Source organism: Coregonus lavaretus (genome assembly GCF_964263955.1).
Source record: "Coregonus lavaretus genome assembly, contig: HAP1_SCAFFOLD_253, whole genome shotgun sequence".
NCBI lineage: Eukaryota > Metazoa > Chordata > Actinopteri > Salmoniformes > Salmonidae > Coregonus > Coregonus lavaretus.
The window spans coordinates 311520-338220 of NW_028164325.1; the positions used below are offsets into that span (position 1 = coordinate 311520).

At 40.8% G+C, this 26701-nt stretch overlaps 1 long non-coding RNA gene across 1 annotated transcript; it reads left to right on the plus strand.

Moving 5' to 3' along the window:
* Nucleotides 1–1414: 1414 nt before the first annotated feature.
* Nucleotides 1415–2291, plus strand: LOC311117156. The gene is made up of 3 exons (XR_014611572.1): nucleotides 1415–1583; nucleotides 1793–2063; nucleotides 2215–2291. It is a non-coding gene; the product is annotated as an uncharacterized lncRNA (long non-coding RNA).
* Nucleotides 2292–26701: the final 24410 nt, after the last annotated feature.

Consider the following 26701-nt stretch of genomic DNA (forward strand, 5'->3'; position numbering starts at 1 on the left):
AGCTAAGGAGAAGAAGGTGAGATTGGCTGTTACACCAGCTAAGGAGAAGAAGGTGAGATTGGCTGTTACACCAGCTAAGGAGAGAAGGGGAGATTGGCTGTTACACCAGCTAAGGAGAAGAAGGTGAGATTGGCTGTTACACCAGCTAAGGAGAAGAAGGTGAGATTGGCTGTTACACCAGCTAAGGAGAAGAAGGGGAGATTGGCTGTTACACCAGCTAAGGAGAAGAAGGTGAGATTGGCTGTTACACCAGCTAAGGAGAAGAAGGGGAGATTGGCTGTTACACCAGCTAAGGAGAAGAAGGTGAGATTGGCTGTTACACCAGCTAAGGAGAAGAAGGTGAGATTGGCTGTTACACCAGCTAAGGTGAAGAAGGTGAGATTGGCTGGAACACCAGCTAAGGTGAAGAAGGTGAGATTGGCTGGAACACTAGCTAAGGTGAAGAAGGTGAGATTGGCTGGAACACCAGCTAAGGAGAAGAAGGTTAGATTGGCTGTTACACCAGCTAAGGTGAAGAAGGTGAGATTGGCTGTTACACCAGCTAAGGTGAAGAAGGTGATATTGGCTGTTACACTAGCTAAGGAGAAGAAGGTGAGATTGGCTGTTACACCAGCTAAGGAGAAGAAGGTGAGATTGGCTGTTACACCAGCTAAGGAGAAGAAGGTGAGATTGGCTGTTACACCAGCTAAGGAGAAGAAGGTGAGATTGGCTGTTACACCAGCTAAGGTGAAGAAGGTGAGACTGGCTGTTACACCAGCTAAGGTGAAGAAGGTGATATTGGCTGTTACACCAGCTAAGGAGAAGAAGGTTGAGATTGGCTGTTACACCAGCTAAGGTGAAGAAGGTGAGATTGGCTGGAACACCAGCTAAGGAGAAGAAGGTGAGATTGGCTGTTACACCAGCTAAGGTGAAGAAGGTGAGTTTGGCTGTTACACCAGCTAAGGAGAAGAAGGTGAGATTGGCTGTTACACCAGCTAAGGAGAAGAAGGTGAGATTGGCTGTTACACCAGCTAAGGAGAAGAAGCTTGAGATTGGCTGGAACACCAGCTAAGGAGAAGAAGGTGAGATTGGCTGTTACACCAGCTAAGGTGAAGAAGGTGAGATTGGCTGGAAGACCAACAAAGTCCCCTGTCCCCGAGGTGAAGAGGACACCTCCAGTCTATGGGTCTGGTCCCCTTGCCAGGGCCAGATATTACCTGGATTGCCATCAATACCTCCATGCTTTGTTTATGAGGTCACACGTGAAGAAGTACAAAGAGGAAATCATCAAGAGGGAAGGTAGTAGAAGTATGTGATAAGAGTGATTGTTTTTTAGACTTGAGATTATAATTCAGTTGATATGCCATACCATATATCTACAATGTAGGATCATAGGTTTGTGTGATTTCTATGTACTTTCAGAGAATGGAGTTAGTGCAGGAAAAAGATGGTCCCTTGTCCCAACCGGTGGAGACAGAGGTCTTTCAGACCTTTTCCTGGAGTGAGACTCTGGCGTGGGGCAGAGGAGAAGGCACCTTTGATGACCACCTGTTAGAGGGCAACCCTTCCCCAGGCCAGAAACCTCAAAGTAGACCTCATCAAAGGTAGAGAAATCACCACAATGTGAGGATTAACCCAATATCATGTTCACACTAGATGTCCAATATCAATCATTTCACAATTTTCATGTTGTATATAGTTGTACCGTTTCTACAAGTAAATTAGTAAAGTAAGTACGCCTCTGACATGTAAGCCTTGTCTGAGACAAAAGACAAAACTAAGAGAAGAAACCTTCTAATGTCTCCTCTTTCAGAGACGACTTTCAACGTAAGAAGCAGGACCTCCTTGACAGAGGGACATGGATGGTGCTGTCAATGGCCTTGTTCACCAGCAGGCAAAATAAAATGAAGTTTGTACCAACATGCCTGGAGATGGAGCTGTGGAGGGGAGGATGCTGTGAGAAGATGTTCTTCACTCTGAACTCCATGGCCATCTGCCTATGTTCTGATGCCACTAGAGGACATGTTAACAGGTTGAGGGTCGGCAATGATACCCAGATCATGAAGTGGAAGAAACAGGCTGAGGTAAGTGTGAGTCTTAAACATATGTAAACACAATTTTGATTCAGCCTATTTCATAATTCTGTTATTTCAAGGTGATTACACAGGCTACCTTATTTATGAGTACAATGAGTGGTTATTACGTGTATGTCAGTAATCTCAATGTTAATTCTAGACTAAGATATTTAAGAGGAGACTGGCCTATTCACAGGAGGAAACTGTGATGTACGGAACGTTCTCAATGACCTGGGACAATGTCCAAGTATGTCCAAAATGTGTGGTCTAACATTCTATTTATTATTGTGATGGTTCAGTAAAACCAGAATATATCTTCCAAATGGCATTTCCCATATACAGTGCATTCGGAAAGTATTCAGACCCCTTCCCTTTTTCCACATTTTGTTACGTTACAGCCTGATTCTAAAATGGATTAAACAAAATAAAAATCCTCATCAATCTACACACAATACCCCATAATGATGAAGCGAAAACAGGTTTTTAGAAATGTTTACAAATGTACTAAAAATAAAAAACTGAAATGCCTTATTTACAAAGGTATTCAGACCCTTTGCTATGAGACTCGAAATTGAGCTCAGGTGCATCCTGTTTCCATTGAACATCCTTGAGATGTCTTTACAACTTGATTGGAATCCAGCTGTTGTAAATTCAATTGATTGGACATGATTTGGAAAGGCACACACCAGTCTATATAAGGTCCCACAGTTGACAGTGCATGTCAGAGTAAAAACCAAGCCATGAGGTCGAAGGAATTGTCTGTAAAGCTCTGAGACAGGATTGTGTCGAGTCACAGATCTGGGGAAGGGTACCAAAACATTTCTGCAGCATTGAAGGTCCCCAAGAACACAGTGGCCTTCATCATTCTTAAATGGAAGAAGTTTGGAACCACCAAGACTCTTCCTAGAGCTGGCCTCCCGGCCAAACTGAGCAATATGTGTTATTTCATAGTTTTGATGTCTTCACTATTATTCTACAATGTAGAAAATAGTAAAAATAAAGAAAAACCCTGGAATGAGTAGGTGTGTCCAATCTTTTGACTGGTACTGTACTTCAGATATGGCCTACATATCCTAGATGACCAGCCTAAACCTGTTCATATCAGTTCCCATTGGCTATCAGTAGCAGGACTGATCACCTACAAATCGGTGTTAAGTCTAAATAACAGGGCATGTAGCCTAAGCCCAATATTTTCACAACATTTCCTACGGAGACCATCTGGGCCCGGTTTCCTAAAAGCATCTTAAGGCTAAGTTTATCAGTAGAACCTTTGTAGGAGCATTGTTAAATCTCAGAGCTGTTTCCCCAAAAATCATCGTTACTACTGTTCAAGTGCACTTGAAAACGCTCATTATTTACCGACTGCCTCAGACCACTCGTAGAACAGCCAAGTGCGTCGTTAGATGCGTTGTTTCACTACAAAACAATACACCCCAGTTGCCATACTCACAGAGAAAGAGAGTCTCTGTCAGAAAACACAACTGACTGGCTTTTAAAACCAGGGGATTCGATATGGTAATGTAAAAACCAGAAACAGGCGGGGCAATACTGAGGAACGTCCACTGATTGGTCCACCTCAGCAATCAGCAGACGAACGGATGTCGGACAGGTGGGACACCCCAACGACCACCAATCAGGAAAACAAGGGACACCTGTGATTAGGGCTGAAGGAGAGGGAAAACAAACACACATACTGGATACCTGTTTCCATAACACCGTCTGTCCAAATCTTGTTTAGGTACTAAGTACATTTTATTGGCCATCACACTCTGTGTTCAACCGATTTTAAATCCACGATTAAATAAGAAAACAGAGCTTTGGTGGCGTCCTCATTGCTTTCCATAAAGTAGGATTTACGGCTAGAATGTTTATTTGTAGTTTGTCGCTAGGGTTTTTGAACAAAACCAAGTAATTGGCGTTCAAGCTAATGCTACGGCTATTTTTACCTTGGTGAAACACATTTTTTTACGAAGTAACACACTGACAAGTTTTGATGATGAGTATATTGAGTAAAAGCTTGAGCTATTTCAGGATGTTCACTACCGGCAAAAACCATATCATCCAAAACCAGCAGGAGGTAAGAATTCATCATCAGACAGGGATGCTGGTATTCCTTCAACAAATTAGATTTTTATATTTTCTTCAACAACTCATCATACAAAAGTTGAAAACATGAATAACACCACACAATATTGTCAGGTTTCTGAGATAATTCATGTTCAAAAAGGTGGTCCCGTCAGGTAAAAGTCATCTCTTGTCACAGACGAACCGGAATATTTTAGTAAGTGGGGCATTACGTAGATGGAACCCCTTTTAATCCCTAACAATCTTTTTGTAGGAGTTTCAACATTTCTAAAACACTATTTCGGTCGTTTATAAAACCCTCGACTAAGCGTGTGATTGATTCCAAGTTTACACACAGGGAATTTTCATAGTTTTGTGTCACGCCTTTGGCTTTCAACACTACGTGATTGTTTTTAGTCCTAAAAGCATAGCGTTTGGGTCCACAGGATAACACCTGGGATAGGATAAAGTAATCATTCTAACCCCCCCCTTACCCCACTCCACCCAAAAAAATAAAAATAAAAAAAATAAAAAAAATTGTAAAGTGGTTATCCCACTGGCTATAAGGTGAATGCACCAATTTGTAAGTCGCTCTGGATAAGAGCGTCTGCTAAATGACGTAAATGTAAATGTAAATATGGTCACCATCTTCGAGTTCACTCGTTAAACCACCCATATAGTTGCTAAGAGGGGGGGGGAATTTCCAATCACCAGGTTTGCTTCCATAGACCACAGAGTCTGTGTCATGGTAAAGAACCCGACTCTGCAGGTGCTCCATGGGTGTGTAGTTCAAGTCGCCCATAGGCCATGGTAAAAGCTGCAAGAAACACGTTTCCATTACTCGGGGGTAGAACCCACTTCTTGTTACGTCTCCATTACACCAGAGCTGTGTCTTGATTCGAGAACAAAACATTTGAAATGTCAGATTGGTCTGAAAAAACCAATCCTACAAATTCTTCGGGATCTTTAATGATAGATGTTGTTAACATATTGCTTCTCTGGGCAAATATGCCCCCCAAACTGTTCAAGAAAAGCTTGCACACCTTTATTTTGGCTTTGTTGACCTCTATTCTGTCAGGGTCTAGACGTATGCCTCCCGAGTACCCCACGGGGGGTATAAAAATATATATATAATGTATGCACTCACTAACTGTAAGTCGCTCTGGATAAGAGCGTCTTCTAAAATGACGTAAATGTAAAATGTAAATGTATGCCCTCTTTTTCATGATAGTCCTGAATGTATCTGTCTTTGCTCTCTTGATCAGTGACTGATGCAGGAAACCCTGAAGCCATTTGCTTGCCTCTCAAGAAGGTCTTGATGTACTCTTAAAAAAGAGTGTCTGATTTCCTGGGAAAGTTCCACACTTCAAAGACTTTGGCCACACGATACCCCTTCTCTATAGCCTTAGAGAATTCAACAGTGACCCATTTTATTTTTTTATTTCACCTTTATTTAACCAGGTAAGCCAGTTGAGAACAAGTTCTCATTTACAACTGCGACCATACACCATACACCGGTCAGGGCTCTTTCTTGATCTGAATGATCACAAGGCTTTTGTACTGGGGTTTTCAGAAACGTTTCAGAAAGAGTAGTGCACCATTGGGGTCCTCTGCCGACCACTTTTCACCCTTGAAAGTCATGGTAGATACAGAAATAGGCAGATGAAACCCTGATTGCTGATTACTCTCAAAGTCATAAAACACACATTTCTCTGAATGTTCATCTTCATCAGATGGTTGAAGGTAGCACTCATGTTCCAATTCTTGAGCCACTTCTGGGTTTCTGCTTTTCAAAGGCCCTTTACAGATAGGGCAGTGTAGGATACCATATACGTGAGGTTGGGGGTTGTCTAATTTAAGGGTGGGGTTAGCTTGTTAATTTGTTTAATTAAGGAGCTAAGTTCTGGGAGTACCTGTGATAATGTGTCCTCATTTGTATGAGTTAAAGGAGGTGTGTGTTGTTGTGTAGGGGTTGGTCCTAGATCCTTCATTTGTTTGATTAATGAGCTTAGTTCTAGGGGATCTCTAGAAGTATCCATGTTACATACGGCTATATCGTTTGTTTGGGCGTTTGTTATTCAGATTGCTGCTTATCAAATATGATGTGTTTTTCTTACAGATGGCTATGTCTTGGATGTACTGACGTTTTAGCAAAGCAACCATACGTTTGTGTAACTGGACCTCTCTGGCTTTCAGAGCCCTGTAAAAGGCTGTGAGAAACCTATCTTGAAGATCTATATCCTGATCCTCGTCCCCACTGACACTGTCCTCAATCAGTATAGGCTCTACCTCAGAATGGATTGTATCAAGCTGATTAGCCGCATCATACCTCAACACATCATCCTCAACATAAATCAACACATCATCCTCATCATAGCTCAACACATCATCCTCATCATACCTCAACACATCATCCTCATCATACCTCAACACATCATCCTCATCATACCTCAACACATCATCCTCATCATACCTCAACACATCATCCTCATCATAGCTCAACACATCATCCTCATCATACCTCAACACATCATCTTCATCATAGCTCAACACATCATCCTCATCATAGCTCAACACATCATCCTCATCATACCTCAACACATCATCCTCATCATAGCTCAACACATCATCCTCATCATAGCTCAACACATCATCCTCATCATACCTCAACACATCATCCTCATCATACCTCAACACATCATCCTCATCATACATCAACACATCATCCTCATCATACCTCAACACATCATCCTCATCATAGCTCAACACATCATCCTCATCATACCTCAACACATCATCCTCATCATAGCTCAACACATCATCCTCATCATACCTCAACACATCATCTTCATCATAGCTCAACACATCATCCTCATCATACCTCAACACATCATCCTCAACATTAACATCATTGACATTATCATCATTGAATGTATGGACCTGTATAGATGCAGTAATCAGTATATCATCATTGAATGTATTGACCTGTATAGATGCAGTAATCATAATATCAGTTAATGTATTATGTGTTACATTATCAATATATCCTAACTCACTGTTTCTGTTTCTCACTGTTCGGACTTGGGTTACATGGAAATAGCTGTCTGTTTGTTGACTAAACCTGTTTTTCTGTGGAGTCATGGAAGGCGTGTTTTCTTCCCACTGTCCATTGTCTGAGTCTGTCTTTTTACAAAAATAATAATCATAATATTGTTTTTAACATAGTCATTAAAAGTTATATCTATAATAAAACAGACCATATCCATAAAGAGCATGTTCTTCAATCCAGTCGTTTTCAGACCAATCGTTCTCCTCGGTCAAAGGTGAAGCCATTCTGTCAACTTGAACTATGTGTCTGTGGAGCCGCGCTGGACTTTGAAATAGTGTCGGTACCCTATTATATACTGAACGCCTCGGGGGGGTTTGGAGGCGTGTCTAGGTATGACAATCCCTCTGTTCTTGGGTTGGTTTGAGTTTCGTCTATGTCAAAGCCTGCTGTACAGAAAGAGAGGAGAACGTCGTTTTCACAATCATTCAAGCAGTCATTCAACGGAGGAGTCCATAATGCCTGGGTTGAACGCTGTACACGCTTCTACATGGAGTGTCAGCTGTAAACACAAGATTAGGTTATTAAAACATAGTACACCTTTTGTTTATTGCTTATTATATAAAGATTATTACTCATTTAAATGTTGACTCACGTCTAAAATATCTTGATGGCGAGTGACTGAGTAAAGATACAGCTTCTGTCTGTTGTTCCTAAAACTCGTTATCCTCTATAACAATCACTTCTGTTTGTGGTGTTGCTTCTTGATCCACATCAATGACTTCGGGTACCTCCTGCATGAATGTAGGGTAACCTGTAGAATTTACATTATATTACAATATACATTTTTTACTTACAAATACAGATATTGAACATAAAATACAATATATTAATAATATTAATTACCTGAAAATTGTATGTCATTCAGTCTTAAAATGTCTGCAATTTTCTTTTTATTAAAACACTGTTAAATATTTGAAAAAAACCTTGTTATACATTGAGAGATATAGAATAGTATACTAACATTCTAGATACAGTCCACACACACACACACACACACACACACACACACACACACACACACACACACACACACACACACACACACACACACACACACACACACACACACACACACACACACACACAAGCAAGTCGCTAGGTTATTTTTTTATAACTGTGATGTAGCTGTACATCCACTAGGTGAAGCCAGTGGTCCACTCTTGAGTAGAGACTTGGTTTGGGATGCAATTTCATAGGTTCTGAGACACCTTGAGAAATGTCACATAAAATTGACATTTGTTTGGTATAAACAGTAGGATATATACATATGTAGGTAGAGACCATTCTCGTTTAAAAAATATCATTCATTATATATTATATCATTTTATACAATACATTATTAAAAACATTAATTTATAATATACAACATAAATAATATATATATATATATATATATATATATATATATATATATATATATATATATATATATATATGCATAGTTATATATAAAAGCCTTCATCATATTGAAAATTCAACTCACCTTCAAAATGCTCCATGAGGAATAAATGATTCAAGGAGTCTCTTTAAGATGTATGTCTTCAGGCCTTCTGGTCCTCTGGGTCTTTTTTCTTGGTTGACTGAGACATCCCACGGACGCTCTTTAATGGGGTCAAATGGATCTGTTTAGGTCAGCAGTAAAACGGGACATCTTTAAGAATACAATTGTTTTTTTTGTTTTTAATTGACTGAGACATCCACTGGACATTCCATCCTCGGACGCCTCCCGGACATTCCCGGACGCCCCCCCCCCTGAGAGCTATTTTTAAAAGGTTAAAGGATAAACAGGTTTAAAAAAGTAGTTTAAAAGACACTTGGGGGACCCCATGTGAACATACTGTTGACCATTAAAATATGGATAGCTGAGAACTCTTTCTAAAAGGGTAAACAGGTTTACAAAACAGTTAAACCAATCTCGCCACTTGAAGCTAAAGACAGACACAAAATAGTTGACCTCTGTGCAAGCGTTTGAACATACATACGAACTAACAGATTGGGTGGCATTTGCGCTATTGAATTTAGAACAACCTAAAATTGTCACTTTGGAGTCTGGACTATACGCTACTGAAGAGATTCGTATGACTTTCAAATCATCTGGCCCACAGACTTCCTCTTCCAGTGCGTACCCAGGCAGGGATGTTCCATTCAGGGCCTTTTAGATCTGACATAGAGCAAGTCTTATCTTAAACCATTCCCTCATGCAAAACACAGGAGAAAAACTCCCGGTTTTGGCTGAAAAAGGTTGTTGAGACAGCTGTGTGTGAAAATCTTCACTGTTGAATCGTCCGGTTGGCCTCCACTCATATCAATCCCACCGTTAAAACAATCAGGTGCATCACAAAGAATGGCATCGATGGTTTTGTCCTTGTGGCCCAGACATGAAGGATACAACACACCTAGAATTGGTCTAGGAGACGTGTTTTCTGGAGTTTTCTGTGGTTGATCTCTCTTGAGGTTTCTTGTCGCTCGTAGTGTTCACAGGACAAGTCTAACACTTACTTATACTCAGGCAGACCTACCCAGAAATTACTTTTTCATTCTACAAGGGGTCACAAGTTCACTACACAGCAGCTCCATAAGTTCACTACAAAAAATCCCAACTGTTTCACATTTTTCAAACAGTTCAAACTTTAAGTTCAACTAGGTCAGTACACGACACATCAATCACCAGGCCATTACTTTTTATTTCAAACATGTTGTAGAGGGTTCATTGCACAGTGCTGATATTCTCTTATTCTTAAACAAACTGTAAACTTTAGAAAATGACACAGACAACGGCTTCTGAGTATATGTAAAATATCCTTAGTTATGCAATTGCAGGCAGAAGTTAATACAGACTCAACAGGATTTGTATAGCTCTTCATAAGTTCTGCAAATTGTCCAAAACAATCTCTGCTTTTCATCCAAGCACGCCCCTCCCTGGCAGATCAGGAGCCACCATGTTTTCTTCTTGTGGCTGTGTGGAAGCAACGAGAAATTGAAACAATCCAGGTCTACCTGTTCCTCCAGTTGATCTCTATCCCATGTCCTTGACTACACGCCCAGACCAGCTGCAGGGAGCTACCAGGTCTACCTGTTCCTCCAGTTGATCTCTATCCCATGTCCTTGACTACACGCCCAGACCAGCTGCAGGGAGCTAGAGGGAACCATCCTTACCAAAAGCACAGCATTGGTAGTTAAGAAATGTCTCTGCTATTGTTAAGCATATTCATTGTTAACTATTAATATTTAACAAATCAGGTAAATATGTGCTCTTTCTCTCACAGCATAATAGATCATATATTCCTCATCAACGTGCTTTACTTCAAAGAAACAGCTGCACCATCAAGTTACATAAGCACACCCTAAATAGTGAAGAGAACATCCGGACAGGATGTCCTTAAAAGGTCATAAACACAGGACACAGGAAAACTCACCAATCACTTTTTGACAGCAACCGTCTACTATATTCTCTCTCACAGGAGTCTGTGAAACAAGACAGTTGGAGATTGAAACATTGTATGTGTATTCCCTTCCCCCAACTGCTCTGTTCACTCAGACAAACAAACCAGACTGCAGTTTCCCACGCAAGAATTGACTTCAAATCCTAAATTACTTGATATCTTTCAGAAATACATAATTTCCCCCCCACCCTCATAATTCCATAGGTCTATAGGAGTGTCTCAGGTTTTCATTACAACCATTTCTAGTGCATATTGTATATGGTTTCAATATCTTACTATCAGATTTGATAAATAACAGATTATAACATGAAAAAGCTCAGTGTTGATTTTAAATATAAACATTAACAGTCCACAAAAATGGTGTGTAAAACAGTATGTTGGCTTGGCTGATAAAAAGGGTAGATTTAATTTCTCTTGGCAGTTGTGGCTCCCAGGTCTACAGCCAATCAAGGACTAGCTACCCATCCCCCACTGCTGCTCTCACCCCCCACCCCCCACCCCATCCCCTGACATGCTGGACTCTCAGGTTCTGTTCAATAAAGTGCAGCACAGCACAGGAGAGTACAACTTTATTAGTCCATGTTACAGGGAACAAAGGGAATTTGTCTTTCTGAAGGGGTTGGTCACAGATCTGCCAGTTCAGATCCAATCCCACGTTTTGTTGTCTGGCTCAGGACTCAAACCAGTGACCTTTCAGTTACTGGACTAATTCTCTAACTTCCACCTCCTAACACTTCTAGCATGGGCTTCCTAGGCAAAGTTCCTTTTACACTATCCCATGTGTGTAGAAAACACGAGTCTCTCTCATGATCTGGTAATGAGGTACTCCTGCCTTCAAAATCAGTGTCACCCTCAGGTCAAGTGGGCATTACCTCTTGGTCTAATGGTCAAGAAACTGGTTTTTCCCATGGGACACCTGGGTACAGATCCCACCCATGAAATGTGCACACCTCTCCCAATTTACCATTCCACTGCTTCCACCAATGTAGTGTTTTTTGGCAAACAGCAACGGTGTAATTCCCCTTTTGTCTCAAACCCGGGTCTCCCTGCCCGTAGGCAAACAAATATATTGTAGTGAATTCAGGGGGTAGCCCCAAACAGGTTTTGAACCTGTGTCCATCAACTGTCAAGCCAACACCTTAAGCGTGTTAGGTTCTAAATGAACCTAGTAAAACTCAGGGACGTGTCGTATCGAGTGAGTGGTGGCAATTATTGCTGATGAACAAAAGGAGTCTGCTCATACGGAACGTTGATCATAAGGTTTATTCAGATCACAAGCTTCAGCATGAGTGACAGACTCGCGAGGTCTGGAGAGCAGTGTCCTCCAATTCTAATGGCTGCTCTGCCCTCTCTTCTTCGTGTACCCCTATTTATAAACAATGCAACAAGATGGGCTCCCTCTTCTGGCCAATCACCAGTTTACAACACACTTCCTGTCTATTGTATGTGAACATTGTCTTTTGATACTAACATAACCAACATTCCATTTCTTCATGAAAAACATTTAACAAAGACATAATCTTAATACACTACAGACGTTTAGTAAAGCTCAAACCAAGTTTATTCACCCATTGGATCATACAGCTGCATAAGACAAAGAACATATTCACACAAGCACTGGTATTTAACCCTTTCTCCTATGCTGAGCCCCTCCTTCCACATCTGAACAGCCAATACACCTCTGTTGCTATCCAGAAGATTAGTGATATATGTTCTTCCTCACTTCATCTAACCTGACCTCTGCCCAAATTGCTCACTCCTCCCCAACTCACGGCTGTCATGTTGACTTGTACCAGACTGTGTCTCTTCTCCTCCAATAGGATCCCTGATGACTAACAATAACATATCCTGACAGAATGGAAACGTTATACATTCCCCTCTCTCCCTCAGTGACATGAATAAGTCTATTTCATGTTTAGAAGTCAGAACCCAACAAGCGCTACGCCAAGAGGTCCGAACCTCTCGATGATGTGGCTAGGTGTTGGATTAAGGTCGCTACATTACCCCCTTCCTTGGGGAAAGCATGCCCCCACACTTCTTTATAGCAAGTCTCTCACGTGTACATGCCTCTTTGATGGCCTCACAGGCACTATCCCACTTAGGACACCAATGTAACAAATTAAGGGATAGCTCCAACCGGGACTCGAACCCAGGTCCAGCGACTATCAAGCCAACACCTTATCCATTACACCAAGAGATCAGAAGGTGGTAATTGGTAGGTGTTGGGTTCAGCTTGCTACAGTATATACTTATATAGGGCAATGTGTGATCTGGGAGCGGCAGCACTACCACTAGTGCTCCTGACACAGCCGAACACAATCTTTACCTTCTGAACCTTAAAAACTGACCTAAAGTCAGATACATTTAGACAAACCACCATGTGAGCAGCAAGTGTAGGGTTAATGGAGTGAAGTGGGGGATGGGTAGGACCACCAGTATCAACTATATGTCAATGAATGCATTACTATTAATGCAGTACTAAAACGGATGGATGTTCTTCATCAACACCATCTCACCTGTGAAACTACATATCAGCAATCAATCAACAAGACTAATGAAATGGAGCAAATGAAGACATTAGAATTGCTAAAGGTCAGATATTATATTCTGACACCAATTTCCTACTGGTAGATTTTGTACATGATCTGTCAATCCTGAGAGCAACGCTCTCTCTCCTCCTCTTCCCCCATCTCTCTTTGCTGGGGTGAAGTTTCCCCTAGAAACAGATCTAGGATCAGCTTCCCCTCCCCCAAACCTAACAAGGATCATTAGTGGGAGGAATTCAAACCTGATCCAAAGCCAGTGTCTATTTGGGAAACTTGTCCCCTCCCCCACAACTCTACATGTGGATGCGGCTTCCTCCATCTCACCATGTTCACAAAGAAAACGGCAGTGTTTTTCAGCTGTAAGTATTTTGAAGTTACTAGCTATATATATTATTTGAATTGAATTTACCTAGCTTCATTATTATTCAACCAGTAGAGAGGCCTCTGTGTAGTTGGAGAAAAATACTCTTTACCCCCAGGTCTCCTTGAGATGACCAGTAGAGGCCTCTGTGTAGTTGGAGAAAAATACTCTTTACCCCCAGGTCTCCTTGAGATGACCAGTAGAGGTCTCTGTGTAGTTGGAGAAAAATACACTTTACCCCAGGTCTCCTTGAGATGACCAGTAGAGGCCTCTGTGTAGTTGGAGAAAGATACTATTTAAAGATGAGCTTTGGGTTTCTAGGTATGTTTAGACCCAGGTAAGTTAAGTGATCATGCACCACATTAAATGGTATCCTCTCTAGCTCACTTGTTGTAAAATTATCTGAGATACACATGAGGTCACTTTTTCCCCAATTTATTGAATTTCCAGATAGTTTGCCAAATGAATTGATTAACCCTCCCGTTGTCCTAGGGTCAAAATGACCCGCCACTGTGTTGAACCAACTTTATTTAATTTTTATATTTTTGGATCATTTGTGAGAAGGAGGCAGTGATACTTTCTTTAAAGTCTCTAGACTCTAGATTATAATGAAATAATAAGACCTCTCATAACCACTTGAAAAGGTTCCTATAGTGTAGAATCAGATACCACTCCTGTGTCATTAGTCTTTGCCTTGGATGCATATTTGATGTGGTTGAAATACTGTCATCTTTTATGATGCTGATAAAGACAGGGGCCGTCTGTTAAGGTGCTAACTGCACAGTGTAGCTACAGGTTATACACTGAGTGGACTAAATATTCACAACACTGTTATGACCAGTTTCTCTGGTATCTCGTACTTCAGGATGGAAGAGAGTAGTCGACCACTTAGATGGAGAGTTGATTCATTGTTATTTAATGGTTACAGGACTGGATTCAATGACAAGCGGTACGGGCGTAGCCTCTTGTCATCTGAATGACTTCCATAGAAAATCTCTCAGTTTATATAATGCTCTCCGAGCTACTTCCATCCCACAGTTGCCAACCATTATTGAGTGTCACTCATCTCCTACAATAGGATCCCCATCCATAGTATCGTGTGGCACCCTAGCCAGGCCATTCCATCACATACTCTTTCTAAGATTAGCAACAGTGGCCCCTAATCTATCTTGGCACGCCGACCTTCTGGCCCCCCATCCGTGACCGACACAACACATGGCGTGTCCTTCTCCTCTCTCTCACCTACAGCTGATGACTTTAAAGACATTAATAAAATGCTGTATCAAAAGACGTTATATCAAACACCTTCCTAATATTGAGTTACCTCCCCACTTTTGCCCTCAGAACAGCCTCAATTCGTTGGGGCATGGACTCTACAAGGTGTTGAAAGCGTTCCACAGGGATGCTGGCCCATGTTGACGCCAATTCTTCCCACAGTTGTGTCAAGTTGCAGCTGTCCCTGAATTCACTACAATATATTTGTTTGCCTACGGGCAGGGAGACCCGGGTTTGAGACGAAAGGGGAATTACACCGTTGCTGTTTGCAAAAAAAAACTCTACATTGGTGGAAGCAGTGGAATGGTGCCTTGGGAGAAGTGTTCACATTTCATGGGCGGGATCTGTACCCAGGTGTCCCATGGGAAAAAACAGTGTATTGACCATTAGACCAAGAGGTAATGCCTTGACCTGAGGGTGACACTGATTTTGAAGTTGAAGGCAGGACTACCTCATTACCAGATCATGAGACAGACTCATGTTTTCTACACACATGGGATAGTGTAAAAGGAACTTTGCCTAGGAAGCCCATGCTAGAAGTGTTAGGAGGTGGAAGTTAGAGAATTAGTCCAGTAACTGAAAGGTCATTGGTTTGAGTCCTGAGCTAGACAACAAAACATGGGATTGGATCTGAACTGGCAGATGTGTGACCAACCCCTTCAGAAAGACTAATTCCCTTTGTTCCCTGTAACATGGACTAATAAAGTTGTACTGTACTGTGCTGTGCTGCACTTTATTGAACAGAACCTGAGAGTCCAGCATGTCAGGGGATGGGGTGGGGGGTGGGGGGTGGGGGGTGAGAGCAGCAGTGGGGGATGGGTAGCTAGTCCTTGATTGGCTGTAGACCTGGGAGCCACAACTGCCAAGAGAAATTAAATCTACCCTTTTTATCAGCCAAGCCAACATACTGTTTTACACACCATTTTTGTGGACTGTTAATGTTTATATTTAAAATCAAAACTGAGCTTTTCATGTTATAATCTGTTATTTATCAAATCTGATAGTAAGATATTGAAACCATATACAATATGCACTAGAAATGGTTGTAATGAAAACCTGGGACACTCCTATAGACCTATGGAATTATGAGGGGGGGGGGGGGTGATTATGTATTTCTGAAAGATATCAAGTAATTTAGGATTTGAAGTCAATTCTTGCGTGAGAAAACTGCAGTCTGGTTTGTTTGTCTGAGTGAACAGAGCAGTTGGGGGAGGGGAATACACATACAATGTTTCAATCTCCAACTGTCTTGTTTCACAGACTCCTGTGAGAGAGAATATAGTAGACGGTTGCTGTCAAAAAGTGATTGGTGAGTTTTCCTGTGTCCTGTGTTTATGACCTTTTAAGGACATCCTGTCCGGATGTTCTCGTCACTATTTAGGGTGTGCTTATGTAACTTGATAGTGCAGCTGTTTCTTTGAAGTAAAACACATTGATGAGGAATATATGATCTATTATGCTGTGAGAGAAAGAGCACATATTCACCTGATTTGTTAAATATTAATAGTTTACTATTGTTAAGCATATTAATTGTTGAGACATTTCTTAACTACCAATGCTGTGCTTTTGGTAAGGATGGTCCCCTCTAGCTCCCTGCAGCTGGTCTGGGCGTGTAGTCAAGGACATGGGATAGAGATCAACTGGAGGAACAGATAGACCTGGATTGTTTCAATTTCTCGTTGCTTCCACACAGCCACAAGAAGAAAACATGGTGGCTCCTGATCTGCCAGGGAGGGGCGTGCTTGGATGAAAAGCAGATTGTTTTGGACAATTTGCAGAACTTATGAAGAGCTATTCAAATCCTGTTGACTCTGTATTAACTTCTGCCTGCAATTGCATAACTAAGGATATTTTACATATACTCAGAAGCCGTTGTCTGTGTCATTTTCTAAAGTTTAAAGTTTGTTTAAGAATAAGAGAATATCAGCACTGTGCAAATAACCCTCTACAACATGTTTGAAATAAAAAGTAATGGCCTGGTGATTGATGTGTTGTGTACTGACCTAGTTGAACTTAAAGTTTGAACTGTTTGAGAAATTTGAAACAGTTGGGAATTTTTGTAGTGAACTTATGGAGCTGCTGTGTAGTGAGCTTGTGACCCCTTGTAGAATGAAAAAGTAATTTCCGGGTAGGTCTGCCTGAGTATAAGTAAGTGTTAGACTTGTCCTGTGAACACTACGAGCAACAAGAAACCTCAAGAGAGATCAACCACAGAAAACTCCAGAAAACACGTCTCCTAGACCAATTCTAGGTGTGTTGTGTCCTTTATGTCTGGGCCACAAGGACAAAACCATCGATGCCATTCTTTGTGATGCACCTGATTGTTTTAATGGTGGGATTGATATGAGTGGAGGCCAACCGGACGATTCAACAGTGAAGATTTTCACACACAGCTGTCTCAACAACCTTTTTCAGCCAAAACACGGGAGTTTTTCTCCAGCGTTTCGCATGAGGGAATGGCTTAAGATAAGACTTGCTCTATGTCAGATCTAAAAGGCCCTGAATGGAACATCCCTGCCTGGGTACGCACTGGAAGAGGAAGTCTGTGGGCCAGATGATTTGAAAGTCATACGAATTTCTTCAATAGCGTAGAGTCCAGACTCCAAAGTGACAATTGTAGGTTGTTCTGAATTCAATAGCGCAAATGCCACCCAATCAGTTAGTTCGTATGTATTTTCAAACGCTTGCACAGAGGTCAACTATTTTGTGCCTGTCTTTAGCTTCAAGTGGCGAGATTGGTTTAAGGTGCTTGATATGATGAAACAAGTGCAACAGTTTTTCCACCATCGTGAACATTTACGAAGATGGTCCCTTCTGTCCTCAAGACAAAACTTGGGCTTATCGGCAAGAAGGTTGATCTATCATGGAAAAGAAAACATGTGAAACCTTGAAGGCCATGGAGAGCCTGCGTGGAAGAGGCAACGTCTGAGTCCCTCACAGCTTGAAGACGGGGATTTGGAGACTGTTGGGGGTTGTCGGGTTACAAAAGGCCCCTGAAAAGGAGAAAAATGCTGATTCTGCTTTTTTTCTAAGAAAATAATTATTATAATAATTATACATTTAAACATGTATTGTTTAGTAAGGTATAGTATTGTGTAATAATAGAGTTTATGATCCATATAAAGGTTTAGTAGTAAACATTAGTGTCATAGTTTAATATTCAATATTGTATAGTGAACTTTAATAACTTGTATATATATGCTTCCATTTCTGTAGCAACGTTTTAGAAGAAAATAAAAGGTTTGAAAGAAAATTGTATTTACCTTCAATGAATTACAGCTCTCTCTCTCATTCTCCGTCCCTCCCCCCTCTCTCTCTCTCTCTCTCTCTCTCTCTCTCTCTCTCTCTCTCTCTCTTTCTCCGTCCCTCCCCTCTCTCTCTCTCTCTCTCTCTCTCTCTCTCTCTCTCTCTCTCTCTCCCTCTCTCTCTCTCTCTCTCTCTCTCTCTGTCTCTCTACACAAGAGCCACTGGTTCTTTGGGTTGTGTGTGTGTGTGTGTGTGTGAGTGTGTCTTTGAAACAACTGTGTTTTAAACCGGTTTTACCTTTAACCTTTTAGAAAGAGTTCTCAGCTATCCATATTTTAATGGCCAACAGTTTGCTCATCTAGGGGGTCCCTTACACACAAGGGAACTGTATGTTCACATAGGGTCCCCCAAGTGTCTTTGAAACTACTTTTTAAAACCTGTTTATCCTTTAACCTTTTAAAAATAGCTCTCAGCGTCCGGGAATGTCCGCAAATCGTCCGAGGATGGAATGTCCAGTGGATGTCTCAGTCAATTAAAAACAAAAAAGGTAATTGTATTCTTTAAGATGTCCCGTTTTACTGCTGACCTAAACAGATCCATTTGACCCCATAAAAGAGCGTCCGTGGGATGTCTCAGTCAACCAAGAAAAAAGACCCAGAGGACCAGAAGGCCTGAAGACATACATCTTAAAAAGACTCATTGAATCATTTATTCCTCATGGAGCATTTTGAAGGTGAGTTGAATTTTCAATATGATGAAGGCTTTTATATATAACTATTTATATATATATATATATATATATATATATATATATATATATATTATTTATGTTGTATATTATAAATGAATGTTTTTAATGATGTATTGTATAAAATGATATAGTATACAATGAATGAGATGTTGTGTTTTTTAAAACGAGAATGGACTCTACCTACATATGTATATATCCTACTGTTTATACCAAACAAATGTCAATTTTATGTGAAATGTCTCAAGGTATCTCAGAACCCATGAAAATGCATGCCAAACCAAGTCTCTACTCAAGAGTGGACCACTGGCTCCACCTAGTGGATGTACAGTTACATCACAGTTATAAAAAAAGTACTAGTCAAATGATTATGTGTGTGTGTGTGTATCTAGAATGTTAGTATAATATTATATATATATATATATATATCTACCTACATATGTATTTATCCTGCTGTTTTTACCAAACAAATTTCTATTTTATGTGAAGTGTCTAATCAAGAGTGGACCACTGGCTCCACCTAGTGGATGATCAGTTACATCACAGTTGTAGAAATAAATTACCCAGCACGTTAGTATACTATTCTATATCCCTCAATGGATAACAATTCACTCAATGGATAACAATGTTTTTTGTTAAATATTTAACAGTATTTCAATATTTGGTTTTTGCAGACATTTTAAGACTGGATGACATACAATTTTCAGGTAATTAATATTATTATTTTATTTATTTGTTTTTTTTAAGGGGGTAGATCAGCTTAATATTGCAGATAGATTGTAACTTCCATCAATGTTATTGTGTGCATCACTTCCAGTCCCCCATGTTTTTTATATATACACACACACACATATTTACATTTACGTCATTTAGCAGACGCTCTTATCCAGAGTGAGTGCATACATTATTTTATTTTTTTCTCCATACTGGCCCCCCGTGGGAATCGAACCCACAACCCTGGCGTTGCAAACGCCATGCTCTACCAACTGAGCTACATCCCTGCCGGCCATTCCCTCCCCTACCCTGGACGACGCTGGGCCAATTATGAGCCGCTCCATGGGTCTCCCGGTCGCGGCCGGCTACGACAGAGCCTGGATTAGAACCAGGATCTCTAGTAGACCACTGCGCCACTCGGGAGATAATACACATACACATACATATACACATATATACATATATATATATATATACACACATACAGTGAGGGAAAAAGGTATTTGATCCCCTGCTGATTTTGTGATTGACAGTTATTTTGTGTTTCTTCCATTTGCGAATAATCGCACCAACTGTTGTTACCTTCTCATCAAGCTGCTTGGCGATGGTCTTGTAGCCCATTCCAGCCTTGTGTAGGTCTGCAATCTTGTCCCTGACATCTGTGGGGATTTATTATTCTCATAAATGGATGGGATGACTAACTTAGAAAGAATGCATTAATGATTAAAGCATAAAAGGTCTGTACTGTACTGATATGACTTGTTTCACCTAACAAGCTGTGATTAATGTGAGGAGCTGTTTTAGGGAGTAAGGGGAGATAAGAACTTGTCTCATAATACCCGAACACTCTCTCTTTGTTGTCTGTGAACCGTCCTTGAAACGTAGGTACAGCAAAATGGTGTCTTTTTGGTGCTAACTCCACAGGTTATTATGATAGCAACTTATGCCTGGGAACGGTGGAGCGCCAAGGGGTTGGGACCAGCCGGTGCGCCAACGGATTGGCAGAGTAAGTCTAAACCACGCTCAGTCTCTACTCTGATTGGCCAGCAGAGAGTGGGAACTATCTCTGTCAGAGTATTTGAAGAAGAACCTGTAACAATGGATCAGTTCTCTGTCTGCCCTGCGTGGTATTTCAGTGAGCCCGTATACGAACCATCATACTTATCATACATACATTTTGCATATAATAAATTTAGCTTGGATTGAAGATCTCTTGATTATGTTTTCTCTTATTCGCCATTTCTAACACATCCTTGGAGAGCTCTTTGGTCTTGGCCATGGTGGAGAGTTTGGAATCTGATTGATTGATTGCTTCTGTGGACAGGTGTCTTTTATACAGGTAACAAACTGAGAATGTGTACTTCCTAATATAAAAGGCTTATCAGGACTGATAAGAAGACAGGATGAAGTAGCATGCTGTGTCTCAACTAACAATGTTATGCAGACTTTCTTTAGAAAAGGTGAAGGCTTCTCTGACAGACCTACCAGGAGAATCTGGACATTTTCTGCGACTTGGAGACTATGTGGTGGTAAAGGATTAAGGAAGTCATTGATGGACAACACCCAAGGGGGAAGGTTAGTAATAGGTGTTGATGGCTGCCTGCCCAACATCCTCTATTCTGACCAACAGAGACAAATCCAGTCCCTTTGAACTACCTAGATCTGTCCAGCAGGGTTGCCCACTCAGTCCTCTGCTCTTCGCTGTCTCCCTTGAACCCCTGGCGATACAAGTAAGGGATCATCCTAATATCCAAGGTCTTAAAGTAGGAAACATAGAAAGCATCATTTCGTTATATATGCAGACGATGTGCTTTTATACCTCTCAGACCCAGTAGCCTCTGTCCCTAACCTACTAGACTTAATCAATTCATTTGGCAAACTATCTGGAAATTCAATAAATTGGGGAAAAAGTGACCTCATGTGTATCTCAGATAATTTTACAACAAGTGAGCTAGAGAGGATACCATTTAAAGTGGTGCATGATCACTTAACTTACCTGGGTCTAAACATACCTAGAAACCCAAAGCTCATCTGTAAAGAGTATTTTTCTCCAACTAACAGAGGCCTCTACTGGTCATCTCAAGGAGACCTGGGGTAAAGAGTATTTTTCTCCAACTAACAGAGACCTCTACTGGTCATCTCAAGGAGACCTGGGGGTAAAGAGTATTTTTCTCCAACTACACAGAGGCCTCTCTACTGGTTGAATAATAATGAAGCTAGGTAAATTCAATTCAAATAATATAGCTAGTAACTTCAAAATACTTACAGGTGAAATATACTGCCGTTTTCTTTGTGGACATGGTGAGATGGAGGAAGCCGCATCCACATGTAGAGTTGTGGGGGAGGGGACAAGTTTCCCAAATAGACACTGGCTTTGGATCAGGTTTAAATTCCCCCCCACTAATGATCCTTGTTAGGTTTGGGGGAGGGGAAGCTGATCCTAGATCTGTATCTAGGGGAAACTTCACCCCAGCAAAGAGAGATGGGGGAAGAGGAGGAGAGAGAGCGTTGCTCTCAGGATTGACAGATCATGTACAAAATCTACCAGCAGGAAATTGGTGTCAGAATATAATATCTGACCTTTAGCAGTTCTAATGTCTTCATTTGCTCCATTTCATTAGTCTTGTTGATTGATTGCTGACATCTAGTTTCACAGGTGAGATGGTGTTGATGAAGAGCATCCATCCGTTTTAGTACTTCATTAATAGTAATGCATTCATAGACATATAGTTGATACTGGTGGTCCTTCCCATCCCCCACTTCACTCCATTAACCCTACACTTGCTGCTCACATGGTGGTTTGTCTAAATGTATCTGACTTTAGGTCAGTTTTTAAGGTTCAGAAGGTAAAGATTGTGTTAGGCTGTGTCAGGAGCACTAGTGGTAGTGCTGCCGCTCCCAGATCACACATTGCCCAATATAAGTATATACTGTAGCAAGCTGAACCCAACACCTACCAATTACCACCTTCTGATCTCTTGGTGTAATGGAAAAGGTGTTGGCTTGATAGTTGCTGGACCCGGGTTTGAGTCCCGGTTGGAGCTATCCCTTAATCTGTTACATTGGTGTCAGAAGTGGGATAGTGCCTGTGAGGCCATCAAAGAGGCATGTACACGTGAGATACTTGCTATAAAGAATTGTGTGGGCATGCTTTCCCCAAGGAAGGGGGTAATGTAGCGACCTTAATCCAACACCTAGCCACATCATCGAGAGGTTCGGACCTCTTGGCGTAGCGCTTGTTGGGTTCTGACTTCTAAACATGAAATAGACTTATTCATGTCACTGAGGGAGAGAGGGGAATGTATAACGTTTCCATTCTGTCAGGATATGTTATTGTTAGCCATCAGGGATCCTATTGGAGGAGAAGAGACACAGTCTGGTACAAGTCAACATGACAGCCGTGAGTTGGGGAGTAGTGAGCAATTTGGGCAGAGGTCAGGTTAGATGAAGTGAGGAAGAACATATATCACTAATCTTCTGGATAGCAACAGAGGTGTATTGGCTGTTCAGATGTGGAAGGAGGGGCTCAGCATAGGAGGAAGGGTTCAATACCAGTGCTTGTGTGAATATGTTCTTTGTCTTATGCAGCTGTATGACCCAATGGGTGAATAAACTTGGTTTGAGCTTTACTAATCGTCCCTGAGTTTCCCTGAGTAAAATTTCCCTCATTAAAATGCAAAATCAATTTATAACATTTTTGACATGCGTTTTTCTGGATTTTGTTGTTGTTATTCTGTCTCTCACTGTTGAAATAAACCTACCATTAAAATTATAGACTGATCATGTCTTTGTCAGTGGGCAAACGTACAAAATCAGCAGGGGATCAAATACTTTTTCCCCTCACTGTAGACTGGTGTGTGCCTTTCCAAATAATATCCAATCAATTGAATTTACCACAGGTGGACTCCAATCAAATTGTAAAAACGTCTCAAGGATAATAAATGGAAACAGGATCAACTTGGATTAGCAAACACAACGTGCCATTGGAACACAGGACTGATGGTTGCTGATAATGGGCCTCTGTACGCCTATGTAGATATTCCATTAAAAATCAGCCATTTCCAGCTACAATAGCCATTTACAACATGAACAATGTCTACACTGTATTTCTGATCAATTTGATGTTATTTTAATGGACAACAAAATTGTTTTTCTTTCGAAAACAAGGAAATTCCTAGGTGACCCCAAACTTTTGAACGGTAGTGTATATTTTATCAAACAGGCACTCAGGGCACGTGCCCCGGAGTCGCTTACTACGACAGTTGGTTTACTGTCTCAATGTTAGGTCCCTTACTACGACGGTTGGTTTACTGTCTCTATGTTAGGTCCCTTAATACAAGGTTTGGTTTACTGTCTCAATGTTAGATCAATTAATACAAGGGTTGGTTTACTGTCTCAATTCTTAGGTCCCTTAATACAATGTTTGGTTTGCGGTCTCAATGTTAGGTCCCTTAATACAAGGTTTGGTTTACTGTCTCAATGTTGGGTCCCTTACTACGACGGTTGGTTTACTGTCTCAATGTTAGGTCCCTTACTACAACGGTTGGTTTACTGTCTCAATGTTAGGTCCCTTACTATGACGGTTGTTTACTGTCTCAATGTTAGGTCCCTTACTATGACGGTTGTTTACTGTCTCAATGTTAAGTCTCTTAATACAAGGGTTGGTTTACTGTCTCAATGTTAGGTCCCTTACTACGATGGTTGGTTTACTGTCTCAATGTTAGGTCCCTTACTATGACGGTTGTTTACTGTCTCAATGTTAAGTCTCTTAATACAAGGGTTGGTTTACTGTCTCAATGTTAGGTCCCTTACTACGATGGTTGGTTTACTGTCTCAATTTTAGGTCCATTAATACAAGGTTTGGTTTACTGTCTCAATGTTAGGTCCATTAACACAAGGTTTGGTTTACTGTCTCAATGTTAGGTCCATTAATACAAGGTTTGGTTTACTGTCTCAATGTTAGGTCCCTTAATACAAGGGTTGGTTTACTGTCTCAATGTTAGGTCCATTAATACAAGGTTTGGTTTACTGTCTCAATGTTAGGTCCATTAATACAAGGTTTGGTTTACTGTCTCAATGTTAGGTCCATTAATACAATATATTTTACCGTTTAGAAATGAAACCACTTTACATATCTAGTTCTCCCATTTGAAAAAGTCGTAATTATTTGGACAAATTCATTTATATGGTGGTCCTCTGTAGCTCAGCTGGTAGAGCATGGCGCTTGTAACGCCAAGATAGTGGGTTCGATCCCCGGGACCACCCATACACAAATATGTATGCACGCATGACTGTAAGTGGCTTTGGATAAAAGCGTCTGCTAAATGGCATATTATTATTGTATCAAAGTAGTCATAAGTTTAGTATTTGGTCCGATATTCCATGCCTGTAGTGATTACATCAAGCTTGTGATTCTACAAACTTGTTGAATGCATTTGCAGTTTATCTTGGTTGTGTTTTGGATGATGTTTTTCCCAATAGAAACTGAATGGTGAATAATGTCCTGTCATTTTGGAGTCACTTCACTTGTATTGTCAGTAAGGATAGAAGATGTTTCTGAACACTTCTACATTCATGTGGATGCTACCATGATTATGAATAATCATGAATGAATCGTGAATGATGATGAATGAGAAAGTTACAGAGGAACAAGGATCATTCCCCCTCTGTTATTGGTAATGGTGAGAGGTTAGCATGTTTTGTTGTAGCCTCTGTAACTTTCTCACTCATTATTATTCATGATTCATTCATGATTTTTCTTAATCAAGGGATCATCAGGATTAATTTTGTTTTAGAAACATGTTATCTACTCACTTAGACAGAAAATTACTCCTGTCATCATCCACCATTCAGTTACTATCAGGCAAAACATAACCCAAAACACAACCAAAACAACCTGCAAATGCAACCAACGAGTTTGGGAGCAAATACTCAACTTTTGACTACTTTAATACACTATAAGTGAAATGGTCAGAATACGTTTGACTTCGTCAAATGGGGGGACTAGATACATAAAATGATTCATTTCTAAACGGTGAAACATATATGTATTCAAATACCGTCAAATAAAAGGTGAGATTATATACTGTCACCTCATATGAAGCATTTGATCTCAAATCCACAATGTTGGAGTATAGAGCCACATTTAAAATGTTAGCTTCACTGTCAAAATAGATATGGTGTGGACTGTATACTCAATACAATCTAAATCTGATACCTCACTGTCTGTCTTTTGACTGATACTGCTTTTTAAACTGCTCTGGTCAGTCTACTCAAATATTCGTACTATACAATATTTTGATAATTTGTCATTTCTAATAATGATACGTTAATTTATGAATAGATATGACAGGTTTCAGGAGACTGATGTATCTGAATATGTTGAAAAAATATACTACCACTATTTTTACCACCAAAGAATAGCAGTTTGGTTTTAATATGATATGACTCTTTGCAGGCTGTCAGGCTGTCTAGTCACAGAGGAAGGCTGTGCTTCTATGGTCTCAGCTCGGAAGTCAAACCCCTCACACCTGAGAGAGCTGGATCTGAGTAACAATCACCCAGGAGACTCAGGAGTCAGACTGCTCTCTGCTGGACTGGAGGATCCACACTGCAGACTGGAGAAACTCAAGTATGTAGAGGGTTTATGTCAATGTTCATATCAGACATGTTGGAGTTATCAGGCTAGTTAAGACAAACATTCTGACCACCACTTGGACTAAGTTATATAAAGACTGTGTGTGTGTTTGTGTGTTTGTCCAGTGTGTGTGTGTGTGTCCAGTGTGTGTCCTGTTTGTGTGTTTGTGTGTGGTGTGTTTGTGTATCCAGTGTGTGTGTGTGTGTGTGTGTGTGTGTGTGTGTGTGTGTGTGTGTGTGTGTGTGTGTGTGTGTGTGTGTCAATGTTACCATGGTTATTATTTACAGGGACACTGAGGAGTCATAACAAACCCAAAACCCTGGATAGAGGGGCTCAGTGAATGTGGTGTAGAATGTGTTCAGGTGGGTCAGTGTATCAGAGGAGACTCTGTAGAAGGACAGAGTGCCGGCTGGCCAGTCCAGATACACTCCTACTCTGTGGGAGCTGGAGGAGGGGACGTCTATGGTAGTGGACTTATTATTGTGCCTGGCAGAGTAACTGTTG